The following is a 12,780-nucleotide window of genomic DNA, read 5'->3' as shown; positions in this document are numbered from 1 at the left end:
AATCTGAATGAGAGTTTTGCAGGATATATTATTCTTGGCTGGCAATTTTTTTCTTTCAAGGTTTTATGTATGTCATCCCATTGCCTTCTTGCCTGCATGGTTTCTGCTGAATAATCTGAGTTTAGTCTTATTGTTTCTCCTTTGTATGTGACTTTTTGTTTTTCTCGAGCTGCTCTCAGGATTCTTTGTTTGTCTTTGGTTTTAGCAAGTGTGATTATGATATGCCTTGGTGATTTTCTTTTGGGGTGTTTACCATATGGGGTCCCTTGTGCTTCTTGAATGGTCAGCTTTTCATTTTTCATGATATTAGTGAAGTTTTCTGTCAGCAATTCTTCAATGATCCTCTCTGTGTTTTCCATTTTCTCCCCCTGTTCTGGAACTGAAAAATACGGAACGCTTCACAAATTTGCATGTCATCCTTGTGCAGGGGCCATGCTAATCTTCTCTGTATCATTCTAATTTTAGTATATGTGCTGCCGAAGTGAGCACTCAAGCTATTTTTTGATACCATGATGTATGAAATTTTTTTCCCAGACATGTTCAGATATTTTATTAATTATAAATTTGTTCAATATTTTAAATTTAACCTGCTATATTAAGTATTCACATTAAACCCATTGCTGTGGAGTTGATTCTGACTCATAGCAATCCTATAGGACACAGTAGAACGGCTCCATAGGTTTTCGTAGACTGTAAATCATTAAAGAAGCAGACTGCCACATATTTCTCCTGTGGAGCCACTGGTAGGTTTGAACCACCAACCTTTTGGTTAGCAGCTGAGCGCTTAACCACTGTACCTCCAGGGCTCCTTTTCATAAGGTATACAGTTGAAAATATGGCTCTAGCATAGATTTAGTAGGTTATCAAGGCCAATATTGAATAAATATGCTTCATTTTGGTAATTAAAGACGAACATTTGTTCAAACTCTGTTACATTGACCCAACAAAGAAAAAATTTTGAAGTGTGATATTATCAACTGTCTAAGTAGATTTTTCATTGATTTTTATTTAGGCCAGGCTTTTTCTATCAATCAGTGTCACAAAAGATTTTAACATATGTATACTAATGTGATCTTTCTGCTCTAAAATGAAGGTAGCCCATTTCTGCTTATGATTCTTAATAGCATCTAACTTTTGCTGGGGACAATTAATATGTTAAGTACTTTGAATTTTTCTGTAAATCATTCTTATATGCTCAAAAGACACAGTGATAATAATTCCATTTGTTATATGTTTTATGTCAATATTTATCCTGTGAATTTTATATTGCCTTTTCATATCATATCTTTCTAGAAATAAAGAAGTGTTTCTTTTCCCTGTTATTTGTCAGTGATAATTTTGTTTTACTTTAATACCAATGGACAGGACCTTTTTGGATTGAATGTCAATTTCCTTATACTTCAGAGGAAATTATTTAGAATTATTATGAGTATATACAGATACATAGAAATGACACTCATGAGACTTTGGTATAATTTATAGAGTGTGATATCCAACCTTGTTACTTGGATTGTGATATAACTAGGAAGCATTGAGTAGTTTGCCTTATAGAACTTAAAGAAAATGTATGTTTTTATCTTCCTACTTATATGTGTTGTAAATTCAATCACTATGATCTAATAAGATGGATTAGTGACAGTTATGAGGTATACAAGATTGGATAGTGTGTTAAGCCAATCTCGTCTGAGATATAAAAGAGAGAAGCGAGCAGAGACGCAGGGGAACCTCATAACCACCAAGAACGCAGTGCTAGGAGAAGAGCGCGTCCTTTGGACCTGAGGTTCCTGTGCGGAGAAGCTCCTAGGCCAAGGGAAGATTGATGACATGGACCTTCCTCCAGAGTCGACAGAGGAAGCATTCCCCTGGAACTGATGCTCTGAATTTGGACTTGTAGCCTACTGAACTGTGAGAGAATAATCTTCTCTTTGTTAAAGCCATCCACTTGTGGTATTTCTGTTATAGCAGCACTAGATGACTAAGATACTTGGGGAGATCTTAGTAACAAGAATTCATTTAATCAGTCATTTAACAAATGTTTATGAAGAGCATCTCATGAGTAGAACATTGTTGTAGAGACTGTTGATAGTGTAGTGAACAAGATACAAAAATTCTTGTTTCTTAGAGCTTAATTTTAGGTGTAGGGAACATTTAAGAAATGGATGAAAAGACAGAAAGAGAGAGGGAGAAAGGAAGGAAGGGAAAGAAAGGAAGAAAGAATGAAAGGAGGAAAGGGAAAGGAAGAATACTAGGTGGTTATAAATGCTATGGAGAAAAATAAGAGAGAAAAAGAAAATTGGGAACGTAGAGTGGGTTGTGCATCAATTCCAAAAAATTTTATCAAGGAAGGCATCACTGAGAAAATAATATTTAAGTAACAACCTTGTGCTTGTTAAAGAGTTTGTTTTTTGTTTTGCTTTTTAAAGTTTTTATTGCTTTCTGTATATGAACCTATACTGTCTTTATATTAAGATAAAAATTATTTAAAAAATTTTAGTTGAAGAAAAACAATTGATGTTTAAAGCACAATTTTTTGTTAAAAAAACAAGTATTTAAATGAGTGATAGATTCAGTAATACATAGTACAAAAGATAATATTTATAGGCTGAACATGCTGAATCAGGTACTGAGACTTACTTACCCTGGAAAGTATAGATCGTTTCTAATGAAAATAAGATTGTGATATCTGAGTTACACTCCCACAGGAAATTATTTTAGGAAACAAATATAATTTATCTTACAAGTTAGTTGAACATATCCCACGAAGGTATTTTATTCACTTTTCTAATAAACATAAGCAATACCTTTGATATAAAAATCACTATAGTGTTAAAACTAATTATTTATTCTATTTTCTCAGTGGCTTGTAATATAGCTTCAGAAATACTATAGAGTTTATCAAAAATGCAGTTTATCCATCTTACTGAATGTTGTTAACCTTTTGCAATAAATTCGTAATTTTTTTTTACAGCTTCTAGAAATGCTTCTTGATTGTTAAAATGCAGGGTAAAATTCTGAGGGTAGGCAAAAAAAAATCAATTAGATCAGTATTGGGGATTTGTTGATTCTATATCTTTATTTAAAATGATAGAAATTATACTATCAAAAATGAGCTAATTTTATTAGTTTTAAATCAGATCATTTTGTTTCTTTGGGTACTTTATATGTATTTCAAATAAGTTTTCCTTATACATAATTTGAGAATGAGCATATTGTTAATAAGCACATACTATAGATAAAATTATTCCATATAATATAAACATTACTAATTTTCTGAGTTAGAATGCAAAAATTCACTTTTTAATACTAAGGAAGCATTGAAGACTATGGGAAATCTTCATTTGAGAAGGAAAGATTGAAAATGCCAGTGGGAAGGAGAGAGCAATATTTTAGAACATAAAGGGTCATAGAATCAAAGTCTAAGGTAGAGTTGTTAGCCTTAAAGCAGAAGATGGACTTTGTTTATTGAGATAGGAGGTACACTATGAAGAATTAAAGAAAATATATAGAAGAGAACTTAACCATTTTGTGGGTTGGCATTTGTCTAATGAAATAAATTATAAACTGATAGCATATAAAGCCCACAAGGTTTTTAAAAGAGTTATACCAGCTTGAGTAAAAGGTACAAACAGTACAAAATGAAAAGAGACCTTCAGACCCTCACGTTTCTACAGGCAGGAAGTAGACTGGAAAAACAACTCAGCTACAAACGTGGGCTACTTTTCATGGAAAAGGAAGGATGACTCAGAATAAAAAACCAAGAGCCCAAAGGGTGAAGCCAAGAAACAGATTGAATAACTCTTAGGAAGTAGGACTGAATTTTAATCAATGAACTCACAACATGTGCCCAACTGGATTTAGATTGCTATGAACATGGGAATGCTGTGTGTTTCCTATTTTCCTCCCTTTTGCAAAGGAGTGTTTATAGCAATTATCCTGTGATGTGATGATGGGTTGCTTTTGTGTGGCCTTTCTAGCCAAGGTATTGTAACTCCCAGGAGTGACTGAGTGGGGCTGTGCAAAGAAGGCAATTGTAGTGCACCAAGGGGATTGGTCAGTTTTGCCTTAAAAGAGACCCAATTCCAGAGCAGGGAGAGGATTCCACTACCACCAAGGAAGAGTAGCCAGGAGCAGAGAGCACGTCATATGGGCCCAGGATTCCTGCACTGAGAAGCTCCTGGAACTAGGAGACAGAAAGAGGGAGCTTGAGAAGTGATGGCAGAGAAACTAAGGCAGAAGTCAATGGTCAGTGTGGTGAGCTTCCCAGCCCACAGAGCGAGAACACTGAGTGCCTTTCGGGCAGTAGGATGCCTCTGGGCACTTATCAGCAGAGCTGAAAGAGCTTTGTAACACTTGCCCAAGCAGGGCAGAAGCTGAGGGCCAGAGAGCAATGCCTGTGAGCACAGCTGGGAAGTGGCTGTCCTGATGGAAGAACTGTATCCCGAACATTCCTAAACCTAAATTGCAACCTGTTACTTCCCTAGTAAATCCCATAATTGTCAGTATTGTCTGTGAGTTCTGTGTGGCCATTGCAATGAATCATCGAACCCAGCAGAGAAGTAGAGAGTCGGGTGGGAGAGACGGTTGGTGTCAGAATTGGTAAAGGTGGTGGAAAGAAGAGGCATGTCTGACCTCTGCCTCATAGGAATCAGCCTTAGGCTGTTGATCTTGATTCTCCTTTCTCGTTGTGAAAAGTTACAGGAGATCAGACATTGCCCGCACAGTTTTTACATATTCTATGCTTGTTCTCTCATTAGTTTGTTTGACATGTGTGGGGCATATCTCTTTAGTTCAAGGTCTTTAGATTGAGAGGAACAGTATTTGAAGAGTTGTACCAGAGGAACCACAAGGGCAAAGTCTCATCTACATGTAAACGAAATTAGATGACAAGACCCTGGACTTTAAGTTGATGCCTTAATGGGATGAAACTCAGGAGTCTTCAGAGTGGGGTCGCTTGTATTTTGCATTTGAAATGCTGTGACCAGAGAGTGGACTGTGGCAGACTGTATTTTTCAAAGATGGCTGCCACAATATATTCCATTGCTGTGTTCTTCTTACAATGTGATGTTGACACTCCTCTCACTGAGAAGTAAAGTCTGCTTCCCATCCCCTAGATGGACCTTTGGTACTGCCTTGACCAATAGAGTATGGCAGAAATGTTGCTTTGTGACTGACTTCCGAGGCTAGATCATTAAAAAATTTCATGCAGTTCTTGGTGATTCTCTTGGGATACTCACTCTTGAGCGTAGCCACCATGCTGTGCAGAAGCCAAGCAGCCCATGGAGAGGTCCATGTGAAGAGGAACTGAGGCCACTAGTCCTCAATTCTGCCTGAGCTCTCAGCCAACAGTCAATACCTCTTGCCAGCCAGGTGAATGAGCTCCTTTGCAAATGGATCCTCCAGGCTTCTGTCAAGTTTCCCTAGCTGATGCCGTTTAGAGCATAGATGAGCCCTTCCCGCTGAGTCATGAGTAAAGTGCAGATTTATGAACAAAATAAATGATTGTTGTTTTAAGCCACTAGTTTTAGGGGTAGTTCTTTATGTAGCAATAAATAACCAGAACACATTCTAGCAGAGAAAGGAGACAGGTAAAGCCAGATAAAGTTTGCTCAAAGTCAAAATATGGAGTAACTTACTGTTGGGCAAAATAAGGCTTAAGTATACACTCTTAAAAGATGACATGATCAAAGAATAGGAAGTTGATATCCTATGTAATGAAAAAGTTCAAGATGTGGCCATACTAGTAATTAAAATGGAATCAAGATTAAGGTCAAGCCCAGGATGAGAAGGGCTACTAACAGCAATATAGAGTTATCCAAGAATAATGTTTGAATCCTAGCGTAATGAATGATCTATGTCTTGAAATCATCTAAGATGGGAGAATACATTAGAGTTGGGTAGATAATAGCTACAAAGAGAAAAGAAGTTAATTCAGATAAATCAAAATTAAAATAGAAATATGTTATATTCGAATTGGGGGCTTTAAGTTTTTGAAGCATTTCACATGTTACTGAATTCTCACCAATAGCTTATTAGTTAGCTATTTTTTCTTTATTTATTGAAGAGAAAACTGAAACTCAGGAAATTAAAAAAAGAACAACTTGCTCAAATTTACACAGATGGAAAATGGCATAAACAGGACCACAACCTAGATGGTTCATTTGTTCGTTCATTCATTCATTCTTACTAAAATGCTTTACACACCAGGCCCTGTGCTATGAATAATAATCCTTGTTCTCAAGTCAATTGTACCTAGGAAGGAAGACATATATTCACAGATAATTATGATAAAGTTTAGTTAGCAGTTTCTGCTACAGTTATTTTAAAAATCATATATAAATTTATTAGCAATATGGAGGGACAGTTCTTAATACAAGTTCTTAAACATAGAAAGTAAGGTTACAAAGTATTCAACATGTGTAGTTCGTAGTCTGTCAGTAAGCTAGAAAGATACACAGTAGCAAATTTTCATGGAATCCTAATCTAATTAGAACAAATTATATAAACTTCTAATTATTTTGCTCGCATGTAAATTTGTAGAAGTTCAAAGCATGACTTTTTAAAATTTTTGACATTTCATTGATACCAATGAAAATAATAAATATATTTTGTTTACTATGTGTTATGCTAACTTCAACAAGAAAATAACTTTTATAAATGTATATGTAGTTGTGAATATATTTGCTTTGTACTCACTTTCAAATCTGAATGAAGCTATTCAAATAGTTGTAAGAAAAATGTGTGAAAATTTTAGGAAAATATAAGGAATTTTAAAAATAGTTAGGTTTGCCTTTCAATAGAAGAAGCTGCTTTAATGGTTGTTGTTAGTTGCAGACAAGTTGATTCTGACTCAAGGGGGTTTTGAGGCTTCTTATCACTGGCCTTATTCAAGTGTCTTAGATTCCTAGGGCTGCTGTAACAACATACCACAAATTGGGTTGCTCATAAGAACAGAAGTTTATTGTCTCACAATCCTGAAGTCCATATCAGGGTATTGGCTGTACTGATTCCTTCTGAGGGTTCTGAGAGGAAAACTGTTCCATGCCTCAATGCTAGCATCTGGTGGCTCCCAGCAGTCCTTAGCATTCCTTGGCTTGCAGCTGCATCTGCCTCCATCCTCACAATGCCATCCTTCCTCTATCTGTCTGTATCTTCTCTTCATTTGTAGGGACACCAATCAAATAGGATTAGGACTCATCCTACTCCAGTATGATCTTATGTTAACCTATCTGGTAACATCTTCTAAGACCCTATTTCCAAATGATCTCAGTCACAGGTATAGGCATAAGGATTCCAATGTAACTTTTTGGAGGACACACTTTAACACATAACACTAAGAATAAACTGGATGATTTAACTTCCAGGAAAACATTAAGATGGATTTCTGCAGCAAGTGAGAAGCTAGCCTAGAGGAATTTTAAACCCTATGTCGTGGATTGAACTGTGTCCTCCAAAAATATCTGTCAACTTGGCTAGGCCCTGATTCCCAGTATTGTGTGACTGTCCACCATTTTGTCATCTGATGTGATTTTCCTATGTGTTATAAATCATATGTCTACGATATTAATGAGGCATGATTAGAGGCAGTTATGTTAATGAGGTAAAACTCAATCTACAAGATTAGGTTGTATTTTAAGTCAATCTCTTGAGCTATAAAAGAGAGAAGCAAGCAGAGAGACATGGAAACCTCATACCATCAAGAAACAAGAGCCAAGAGAATAGCATGTCCTTTGGACCCGGCCTCCCTGTGCTGAGAAGCTCCTCGACTGGGGATGATTGGTGACAAGGACCTTCCCCCAGAGCCGACAGAGAGAGAAAGCCTTCCCCTGAAGTTGGCACCCTGAGTTTGGACTTCTAGCCTCCTAGAATGTGAGAGAATAAATTTCTCTTTGTTAAAGCCATCCACTTGTGGTATTTCTGTTATAGCAGCACTAGATAACTAAGACACCCTCTACCCCATTCTTGGAGTCCTGGTGGTGTAGTGGTTAAGAGCTCGGCTGCTAACCAAAACGTATGCAGTTCGAATCTACCAGCCACTTCTTGGAAACCCTATGGGGCCTATGGGGCAGTTCTACTGTGTCCTATAGGGCCGTTATGAGTTGGAATCAACTCGATAGCAGTGAGTTTCGTTTTTTTCGTCTACCCCATTCTCACCATGTTTATGTCTAATGATTCTCTAGATAATGAGGGGCAGCCAGAATAAAATGCAAAAATATAAATTGTAATATAACTATAATGAGGTAATTTATTGTGTTTAGGAAGGAAATTTGGACTTTTAGAGACTAGTTCAAGGGCAAATAATACCAGAGCTAATCAATATTCCAAATTAAAAAAAAAAAGTTTTCTTTAAGAAAACATGCTAATTCTTAAGATTTTATCATGACCTGTATGAAACAGTCTAATTCCATTTCCATCACTAATGCAGTTTATAGTAAAAAAAAAAAAAAAACTTGAATAGTGATCATTATTAATGAGAACAAAAATTAGTTAGGTACTTCATAGGTGTTACGTATTTTACAAAATACTATTTATAGATAGTATTTTGTAAAATGCCTGGCACCTGTAGAAAAGGTGGACAATGAACAAGGAAGACTGAAGAAGAACTGATACATTTGAATTATGGTGTTGGCAGAGAATATTGAATATACCACAGACTGCCAGAGGAACAGCCAGAAGAAGTATAGCCAGAATGCTCCTTAGAAGCGAGCATGGCGAGACTTTGTCTCATGTACTTTGGATATGTTATCAGGAGGGATCAGTCCCTGAAGAAGGACATCATGCTTGGTAAAATAGAGGGTCAGGGAAAAAGAGGAAGACCCTCAACAAGTTGGGTTGACACAGTGGCTGCAACAGTTGGCTCAAACATAGCAATGATTATGAGGATGGGGAAGGACTAGGCAGTGTTTTGTTCTGTTGTACGTAGTACCTAATGGCACCTAACAACAATGAACTAAATACTAAATCTGTCTGTCTATCTATCTGTCTATCTATCTGTCTGTCTATCTATATACATACCAAAACAAACATGAACACACACACACACAAACTGATTTAATCTTCACAACAGCCCTTTCTAGAAAATGTAACTGAAGCATAAAGAGGTTATGCAACTTGGCCAAGGTCACAAATTTCTAAGGTGGTGTATACTGAGATTTGAATATAGGCAGTTTGACACACAGACCTGTGCTTTTAGCTACTATCCTTTGCTAAGTGCATCCCTTGGTTTTAATTAATGAGTCGACATTTGACTTATAAATCTGTCCATTATGAGTTAGCATGAGTGCATTCTCATTCCTTGGGGCTTTTTTATTCCTGGGTAAATGATATAATTGGTATTATTTCAGAACCTATAAAGCTGGGCCAGTTGTAACATAGAGGCTCCAGCAAAAGTATGTCGTGGTGGTGGTTTTTGTTAGATGCCCTCGAGTCAGCTCCAACTCTTAGCAACTGGTCCTGCACTGTCCTCACAATTGTTGCTATGTTTGAGCCCATTGTTGCAGCCACTGTGTTGATCCATCTTGTTGAGGGTCTTCCTCTTTTTCACTGATCCTCTACTTTACCAAGCATGATGTCCTTCTCCAGGGACTGGTCCCTGCTGATAACATGTCCAAGGTGCATGAGACAAAATCTCGCCATCATTACTTCTAAGAAGTATACTGGCTGTATTTCCAAGAGTATGAGGTAGGTCAATCCCGAAGTGACTGTTCAACTTTATGTAACAGAGCTTCTGAGGCTGACCAAGCAGAGTCCCTGATGCAATTATAGGGGTAAGACATCATTTCCCTTTCTCGGTAACTTTTGTATTCAGGAAAATTTGTTTACAACTGAAGTAAGAAGGAAGAATTTGGGGGAGAGGAGGAGGGAAAGAATGAGTGTATGATATTGCAGCTGATAAGATGGGTTGAATTGAGTATTCCTTTTATTTTTCCCTTAATCTCTTTTGTCCTACATAGCTTTAACTTAAGGCAGATTTGTTCTTCCCAATTCTGCATCTTTGTTATGCAAAGAAAGGCTAATTCAACACACATTTGCTAACAATAGGGAGAATATAATCAGAACAAAAGGCCATTTGTTTGGTATAGTGTTCTCTGAAGACAGGGACTATTATTCCATTTATCAGTTGGGTATATTTCAGTTTAAAATAACAGAAAATTCAATTTAAACTGTCTTAAACAATAAAGCAAGTGTATTAGCTCATGTAATTAAAAAAATAAATGCACAGAGAGTATGAGCTTCAGGCAAGGATTCCCCTAGTGGTTCAATGTTGTCATTAAGCATGCAGTTGCATATTATCCCTCCACAAAGATTTCCATAGTATTGGCTTTAAATTAAGGCTAGATTCTTTTACTGTTTTTTTAAAGATATATTTCAGCAGTAATTAGTACTTCATGTTTTCTTATTTGCATATAGTGGGGAGAATGATGTCATTTTCAGATGAGAGTGAAAGCTTTATTTCCCCCCAGCAGCACCTTGAAACGTTTCTAACTTTCCACTGATTTAAATTGTGTCATATGCTCAATCTTAGGCTGGTCAGGAGGAGAGGATATACTGATTGAATTAAGTGAAATGGAGCTTGTCTCCTGAACAGAGGATGGGATCAATCTCATCTAATACATATGGATGGGAAATTTAAGTTCAATTGAGAATATGGAAGATAGGGAAAAGAGAATCGATGAGGGGAGGCAACCAAAAATTGACCACTGTAGTCCACCATTTTGCTTCAAACATCAACTCACACCCATTTTCCTTTTCATATATTTTTAAAAATGCGTATGCACATGTACAGCATTCTCACTATCCTCCCAATGCGAGACAACAAATGTTTGTGAAAAATAATATTATTGTTAAAGACTGTAGTATACAGTATGGAGTCGTGGTTAAGATAACACTGAGGCCATTTTACATGGGTTGGAATCGTGGCTCTACAACTTAAGAGCTGTGTGATATTGAACAAGTTGCTTAATTTCTATGTGTTTCAATTTCCTTGTATATAAAATGGGAGTAATAATAAAGTAAAGGGCAAAGTGGATAATTCCCACCTTCATCACTAAGTGCAATACTGTAGCAGTAAATCAGAGCTGTTGTGTTTAGGGAAACTATGGAGTTCGGTCTCTTGGAATAGGTGCTGTTAAGTAGTTGGAGTTGGAACTGAAAATTTAGGTCAGAGCCGGGTTCTGAGCAACCTTGTATGTGGTACTTAATGGGAATCTATCAAAGGATTGTGAACAGGAGAATGGTATGATCAAAGGTCTTGCTTCTGACAACACTTCTGACAGTAGTGTGTGATAGATTAGAATTAAAGGGAGAGACAAGGCAAGGGAGACATTTGAGGAAGTATCAGGCAAGAAGTTATATGAGCCTGAACTAAAGTAATGGCCTTGGAAGTGGAAAGATCAGGAGGGATACAAATGACATGTGGAGGAGGAATTTTGTAGTTACCAGGGTTTAAGTTTGAGAAATCTGGCTTTCTTAAGGATGTTGGTAATGTTAAAAAGATAGAATCTGGTCTGGCTTCCATGATTTTAGATAATTTATCAACCACATAAATAACTAAAGCCTCAAGGGAGTAACTATTTTGATTATCAAGACTTGCTCAAAGAAGTGAAAAATCAATACCTATGGACTAGGTTCTTTTTCATACTTTAATATTGTCTCCAAAACCCTGTCACTTCAGCACCTCTCCCATCACTGTAAATGTTTAGCGTCTCATAGATTAACAAGAGAGACTAGCCGGTTTCAAAGAAGAAAATCTCATACTGTGTTAGGAGTGAATGAAAAGAAGATTTATTGAGGAATAATACAGCTCGAGCTAGCCTGCAGTAGGTCAAAATACAAAGCATTCAACTGTTCAAGTGGAGACAGGGGTCTATATACATAGAGAACAAAGGAAAGGTAGGGGGTTAATGATTGATTGTAGATGAGATTAGCTTCAGCCTGAAGTCCTTTGACATGTAAATGTCGGCCACTGGCTAGGAAGGAGTTCATGATTGTAGTCATGAACAGATTTTGGGAGGAACAAATTGTTTACATCTGGACACATTCCTCCCAAATGCTGTACATCCTGACCTTTTGTTTTCTGGGAATGCTTGTTGATCCCATCATTCTTATGTCTGACATGAGTGCATCTAGTTTGAAACTTTTCCATTTACGCTGGCAAGGTGGAGATTTTGATATTATTCTTCAAAAGTCACACTTGGTGTTGCCCTCTTTTGTTGGAAATTATAAATTTTATGATAAAAACATCATTAATTAGGTTATAATTATTTCAGATGTATATAGGTGCTCTCAACATTTGGCTGCAAAGCATATCAATTTAAATCCATATATCAAAATTAAACTGAAGTCCAATCTCACTTAGCAAATATGGGAGTGAAATTCTTTAGATAAGGTTATGTAAATGTCATAAAAGGCTTTTAGACTAGGGAACATAGAGGAGAAAAAGCAGAAAAATGGCCAGTTTAAAACCTTTTGCTCTTTAATTTGATTTAGTACACCTGACCCCAGATTTACTTGTATGTTGTCATGGATTGAATTGTGTCCCCCAAAAAATGTGTGTAGCACCTTGGCTAGGTCAAGATTCCCAGTATTGTATGATTGTGTTATCTGATGTGATTCCCTTATGTGTTGTAAACTCTACCACTATGATGAGATTATATGTGATCTTCTCATGTGTTATAAATTCTATCACTGTGATGAGGTTATACTGATGAGGTTGACAAGATTAGGGTCTTAATGCAATCTCTTTTGAGATATAAAAGAGAGAAGTGAGCAGAGACACATGGG

The 12,780-nt window shown here is 36.8% G+C and overlaps 1 non-coding gene across 1 annotated transcript; it reads right to left on the bottom strand.

Moving 5' to 3' along the window:
* Positions 1-382: 382 nt before the first annotated feature.
* On the bottom strand, positions 383-489 carry LOC111819178 (U6 spliceosomal RNA). The gene has a single exon (XR_002822926.1). It is a non-coding gene; the product is annotated as a U6 spliceosomal RNA (small nuclear RNA).
* Between the last annotated feature and the right edge of the window lie 12,291 nt (positions 490-12,780).

Source organism: Trichechus manatus, unplaced genomic scaffold, assembly GCF_000243295.1.
Source record: "Trichechus manatus latirostris isolate Lorelei unplaced genomic scaffold, TriManLat1.0 scaffold00291, whole genome shotgun sequence".
NCBI classification, from domain to species: Eukaryota; Metazoa; Chordata; class Mammalia; order Sirenia; family Trichechidae; genus Trichechus; species Trichechus manatus.
The sequence above is the reverse complement of the archived record's forward strand: the minus strand, read 5'-3'. Positions and strand labels throughout refer to the sequence as shown.